We start from the raw sequence: 7,091 nt of genomic DNA on the forward strand, positions 1-7,091 counted from the left end.
TATTTTCAGCTTATCTCTTTACAGGATTACTCAAAAAATTTCAATTGGGATTATCTTGAGTTGTTGGGTGGAATGATTGTTATCTTCCCCACCCAAGTTCAAATCTTTGCGAGTGATATGATGAGTTCCAATTCCTTGATAAATTTTTTGTAATGTCTTTATGCTTATGAATATTGTTGTATTGGATTTTAGCCTTGTGAACTCTTAGTGAGTATACTTGTGGGTTTGTGTAGTACCGACAAAGTCACTTTATCCCTAAGGCTTAGAGGGAGGTTGATTTTTTTCCTTGTAAAAAAAAGATTACTCAAATTTCATGTGTATACACTTGTTGGATGTTGAATGGAATTAAATCCCACATCTAATGAGTACCCACTCTACATATTTTTTAGTAGACCCACACCCCAAAATTTTGAAAATACATGGAAAAATGTGTTTTCCATGCATTTTCAATTTTTTTGGGTGTGGGTCTACAAAAAAAAAATTTCAAATTGCATTTCTGGCTTATATCCTTATAGGTTTACTCAAATTTCATTTGTAGACACTCATTGGATGTGGAATTAAATTCCGCATCCAACAAGTACCCACTCTGCATACTTTTGAGTAGGCCCACACCCAAAAATTTTGAAAATACATGGAAAAAGGTGTTTTCCATGTATTTTCATTTTTTTGGGTGTGGATCTACTCAAAAGTATGCAGAGTGAGTACTTGTTGGATGTGGAATTTAAATTCACATCCAATGGGTGTCTACAATTGAAATTTGAGTAAACCTATAAGGAGATCAACCAGAAATGCAATTAAAAAAAAAAAATTGTTTATTTTCCCTTAAAAATTCATAACTTTTACTTTATTATTTGAACTATTATTTTATTATTTTCCTTAGAAAGCCCATATTAAACTTTAAAATTCCCCAAATAAATGTGTCATCACAACATTTTGTTCAACCAGTCCTTCCCATACAAATGATATATGTGTGTTCTCAAAGAATTAACATGAATACTAACACTTCCTTCTATATTATCAATTCCAAATTATATATATATATATATATATATATATATCACTATAAGGAATTAACCATGCATACAAATGATTTGTATTTGTTTACATGGGTGGCTATAAGGAATAACTAAGCATGTAGAGGTTTAGAGAGAACAGGCTCAAGCATGCATACAAATTATTTGTATTTGTTTACATGGGTGGCTATAAGGAATTAGCTAAGCATATAGAGATTTAGAGAAGCATGCATACAAATTATTTGTATTTTTTTACATGGGTGGCTATAAGGAATTAACTAAGCATATAGAGATTTAGAGAGAACATGCTCTAGGCAACAGTCGAGACTAGATTTTAGGCAATTTCTTGGGTTGTAGCATGCTATTATATCACCATTCTATACAATATAAGCCATATTCTTATTAAAAAGTAGCTAGAAAAGACATCGTTGTATAGCAATGAACGAACAAATAATGAATGTACCAATAAATACTTTGACCCTTACATTGACTTTCTATGTTTACAAAATGTGTTTCCCAAGCATCCTTCATGAGCAACATCACATCTTAAATATGAAAACATCCATAAGCGCATAAAGACGAGGGGCATGTCAACTTCACAAACTGTAAATGCAAATCATTCAAATCCATTGTTGTCTCAAACATACACTGCCTAATATTCATAACCATCCAATAAGCATCTATTCAAAAGAAATCTTAGAGAAAATATCCTTGGTAGATTTACATGAAATTTGAAAAGGAGAAGGACAACTTCCAAAAGTTTTATTTTGCTCCCATAAGAAAACAATCCTAAAATAGATTGCAACAATATGATGAAATAACATATTCAAAGTATGAACTATCCCAATAATTTCTGGTATATCACTTGCTACAATAGCTAGTTAGAAAGTAATCAGATTGTAACTAGTTTTGGTTGGATACTCTACTCGAAAATGCTCTACCAAACATTTTATCATTACAACTCCTAAATTTGAAGCTAGCGACTAGATAATAACACAATGCCAACAATAGTTGGCAGTAAAAGTACCCAAACTAGTTCATATTTATAGAATACACTTTCTTGATGGTCACTTTCAAAATTTCATGGGTCCATACAAGCAATTGCTACCAAATTTATATTTCTAAACTATGTGTTGGGATTATGATACAGGTATTGTCTTTGATGGCAACTCACATAGATGACAGTTCACAGTGTAACAGGTTAACAACAAAGGATTACAGATCAGACTCCAGAGATTGAAGAAAGATAGTGGTTTAAGAAGTATACGTTGTTTCACTTTGTCCAAGTAGCGTATACATGCGGGTTAACTAAACAAAAGGAGCGTATACATATTCATGCACTTTCACATAAGAAAAAGCGCGTGTGGGATGGAAAATCAAGGTTTTGGTCCGAGGTATTGGTCTGAGGTATTTTTCCTAAGTGGTTTTGGTTTGAGGTATTGAGAAAGGCCTAAAACTATATAAGGAGGATAAGATCAAAGGGATAGGTGTGCAAGCAATGAATATCTTATGAAGAGTGAGATCAAAATAAAATATGCATATTATGAGTTTCAGGTGCTTTGCTTGATCTGAACTAGGGATGAACCTTAGAGGTTGATGAGGGATAATATCTAAAGATCAATTGGGATCATAAGACCTAAAATGAATTATCATTATGTGGTTTGATCATGGATAGTCTATATTTGAATGCTAGCACATGATTTACACTTTAAATGTTATGATCTGGGTATGACTGAAGTTTGGAATAGTTGTGATGTTTTAAATTAGTATTTGCAACTCTGTACGCTGGTTCGCTTTGATAAAAGCGTGTATACATGCTGGTTCGGCACATCAAAGTAGCACATACATTATGAAATATGATGTTTGAAGTTGCAGTTGGTTCTAGTTGTTGATGCAGAGTTTTGTGTTCTGCCTTGTGTTCTGGTGATTGTGTTTTGGTAATAGTGTTTTGAATGTTCGGATTGATTGATTGTGATTTTCTTCAGTCGTGATGGGTTTTCAGTGATTGGTTGTATTGCAGTGGTGATTGATTTTGAGTTTCAATGTTGCTGATGGGTCTAGTATGAAAATTGGATGAAACGAGGCCTTCATATTGTGGAGTTGTGTTCCAGGACTACCCAGTCTAAAAATTTATGAAACGTGGTCCCTGGAGGATGCTGAGGGTTGGAGCCTTAAGTGAGGAAGTCGAAGCTTCCTACCAGTAGTGGTTGGTGATTTGATCAGGGGGTTGGAGCTCCCTTCTAGTAACAGCTGGAGAACAAGTGAAGGTTGGAGCATTTTGTAGGTCGGGGTCTACGTACTAGTAAACGGATCAGCTAGTACAAGAGATAGGGGGTTGGGGCTCCCTTTAGTAGCAGCTGGAAAATGAGTGAAGGTTGGAGCCTTCTGTAGGCCAGCACTTACGTACTAGTAAACGGATCGGCTAGTACAAGAGCTAGGGGATTGGAGCTCCCTTCCAGTAGCAACTAGAAAACGAGAGAAGGTTGTAGCCTTCTGCAGGTGGGTGCCTACATATTGGTATGAGTTTGCACTAGTACAACATTGTAAATAGGTTTTCCTTATATTAAAAGAAGACAGCAGCAGGTGGTTTTTGTCCTGCATTGGGTTTCCACCTTAAATCTTGGTGTTCATGTGTGTTGCTTATGTGTGATGGTTTATTCTATTATTACTACATATGGTTACTGTCTATATGGTTAATGAAGTACTAATGCACTAATTAAAGATCAAAATATGATTAATTAACTGAATCATAAGTTTGTTGGATATAAGTTGGTTTCTTTAAAGACAGTTGCGTGTACATGTGAGTTACCTTCATTGAAGTAGCGTATATATATTTGAGTATGAAAATAAAAAGTTATTGATTTGATAAATAATTGATTCACCCCCTCCCCCCCTCTCAGTGTTATTTCCAACAATTGGTCCCAGAGCAAGTCCTTTGGTAGAAGCTTGATCGCTTGAAGGAGATCCATAGAAACAATGGGAAAGAATCTAAAGAAGAAAGCGCCTCAGAAGAAGAAGACATCTCAAAGAAACAGTGACAACAAGAGAGACAATGGGCCATCAGGTGAAAGCAAGTATTCAGATTCAGAATAACCTCGGATTGGAGATGAACAAGCAAAAGAAGTATCAGGTACAAATTTTTGGTCTTCTGGTGATATTTTTCTCTGTTCATGCAATGTTGAAGATATTGAAAGTGATAGTGAAAGAAATATAGAGGCAGAAGTTAAAAGACTCACAGATAAAATTATAAATCAAAAAGATCTATTTAACAAAAGGGAGTGTTCCTTCAAAGAAGAAGTTACCAGATTAAAATCCCAGTTGAAGGGAGGAAACAAAGTAAGGAAGCAATACAAGGAAAAGGAAGATCAATGTCAAAAGTTGAAGGATGAAGTGACATCATTAAGAAATGAAGTAAATGAAAAAGAGCACAGCAATCAAGAGACTTAGAGATAGATCCAGTTACTATGAAAGTCTTGAAGCTAAGATCCTTTCTCTAAAAGAAGATCTTGAAAACTCAAATAAGCAGAATGAAGAACTACCTCAAGTGGATGAAGAAAAGAAAATGAGGTTCTCAAATTAAGGAAATAAGTGGAAGAAGGAATAAAGACTGAAGAAATCATGAAGAAGAAATATCTTGAAAAGGAAGAACAATATCAGGTTGAGGTAAATATCTTAAAAGGTAAATTAGAAGAAAAGAATAATTTGTTACGATTTCAAGATAGTACTAAGATTTTGGATAATATTCTTAGTAGTCAAAGGTCTCCTACCATCAAAATTGGTCTTGGTTTTCATGAATCTGTTGAAGGTAAATCTAGCTCACAAGATGAGGCAAGGAACTCTAATGAAAAATCTGAAATGCTCAACGAGGAGATGATAGGTCAACCCCATCAATAACCAAGGAAAGAAATTCTTCAAAGAAAATCTTTTACTCCTAAATATGGAAGTGATAGTCGGTTATTTCCTCTTATGAATAATGTTGAATGTTTCATATGTCATAAGTTTGGACATGTTGCAGCGAGATGCAAAAATTGAATGGTTCGAGACCGTCACACAGAAAGATCATCAGCTTCTAGGTACTTTAAGGGATATTGTTTTTCTCGCAATATGTTTGGTCACAAACCCAATGACTGTTATAGAAGGAATATGAAAAATGTAAGATGTTATGCATGTAACAAGTTTGGACATATAGAAAAGGAATGCAGGAGAAAATTTTGGCCACCATACCAAAAGGAAAAAATATCATCACACTCAAAGATATGGAAGAAGAAAGAAGTACAGTCAGAAAGATGTAGCATAGCACAGTATACATACATCACAAACTTAGGGGAGATGAAAGTGTAAAACTTCATAATTCCAATTCTCATAAGTAGTTATCATGAATACAATTCGTGTATATACACAAGTTAGAAGTTGCATAGTCACGTATATGGTGTTTTGAAGAAAAAACGGTGGGACAGACTCAGGAAAAGGGGTCTGATATGGTTCAGTCAATTATCAATTATATTTTTTATTCTGATTGATGATGATTACAGTCTGCAGATAATATGTGGAAGTGTTTTTGGCCCTCATAAGCTGTTAATAATTTGATGAATAACTGGTTGATGATGATGCCTTGATGATTCTTACTGATATTTGCAATGATCAAATCTGACAATGAACAGTTGCCAGAGGTTAAGGGGGAGCATATGTTTCTAATAATGCATTGTTGGCATTATATTAAAAGACCTTGGTACAAGACAATACTTATACTGCTTGATGCACATAGTTGTTTGATTTAGGTGACTCTTTTGTTGATGGACATATACAGGATGTTGATCCTAATGTTGTTGACAGATATTTATGGTACAGATCATATATGGTGTATGATAGTTGTTGATGACTATCATGGTCTTGTTTAGATTGTTGGTCCTTGTTATAAATGTCATGTATATCATTTGATGTAAAGGTCGTGAAAAGACTTAATTTGTAACCCCACTATGAATGGGAAGGACGATGTAAGAATTCCTATTTTAGTCATGTATAAACATTTGGTATATCCCCACTTGGTTGGGTGATTTATGTATGTATGAATCATTGGTCTTAGGGGTTTCATACTCACTTAGTTGAGTTATAGAGTCATGTTATTCTTTTGAAAAATATCTTTGCAGACCCTGAATGTACTCAAGGGGAGCATAGACAGCATAATGAATATCAAAGAGGTAGAATATCTTGGTCTGCCCTTTCCCCTTTATGTCAAAGGGGGAGAGTGTCTTGGTGTTGTTGTTGCCATCAAGTCCAAAGGGTGGTATTGTTGGCATTTTGATATAGGTGTTGTCCTTGATGGAAACTCACATAAATGACAGTTCACATTGAAACAGGTTAACAACAAAGGATTACAAATCAGACTCCAGAGATTGAAGAAAGAGAGTGGTTTAAGAAGTATACGATGTTTCACTTTGTCCAAGTAGCATATACATGCGGGTTAACAGAACAAAAGGTGCATGTACATATGCACGCACTCTCACAAAAGGAAAAGCGTGTATGGGATGGAAAAGAAAGGTTTTGGTCTGGGATATAGGTTCGAGGTATTTGGTCCAAGGTATTGGTCCGAAGTGGTTTTGGTCCGAGGTATTTGGTCTGAGGCATTGGTCCTAAGTGGTTTTGGTCTGAGGTATTGAGAAAGGCCTAAAACCATATAAGGAGGAGAAGATCAAAGGGACAGGTGTGAAAGCAATGAATATCTTATGAAGAGTGAGATCAAAAGAAAATATGCATGTTATGGGTTTTTGGTGCTTTGTTTGATCTGAACTAAGGATGAACCTTAGGGGTTGATGAGGGATGAGATCTAATGATGGATCAAGATCATAAGACCTTAAATGAATTATCATTATGTGGTTTGACCATGGATAGTCTAGATATGAATGTTAACACATGATTTACACTGTAAATGTTCTGATCTGGGTATGACTGAAATCTGGAATAGTTGTGATGTTTTAAGTTAGTATTTTCAAATCTGTACGCTGGTTCGATTTGATAAAAGCGCGTATACATGCTTGTTTGGCACATCGAAGTAGCATATACATTATGAAATATGATGTT

The sequence above is a fragment of the Pinus tabuliformis genome, chromosome 2_1 (assembly GCF_031772625.1).
Source record: "Pinus tabuliformis cultivar Carrire ecotype Pingquan chromosome 2_1, CPIR1, whole genome shotgun sequence".
Lineage (NCBI taxonomy): Eukaryota > Viridiplantae > Streptophyta > Pinopsida > Pinales > Pinaceae > Pinus > Pinus tabuliformis.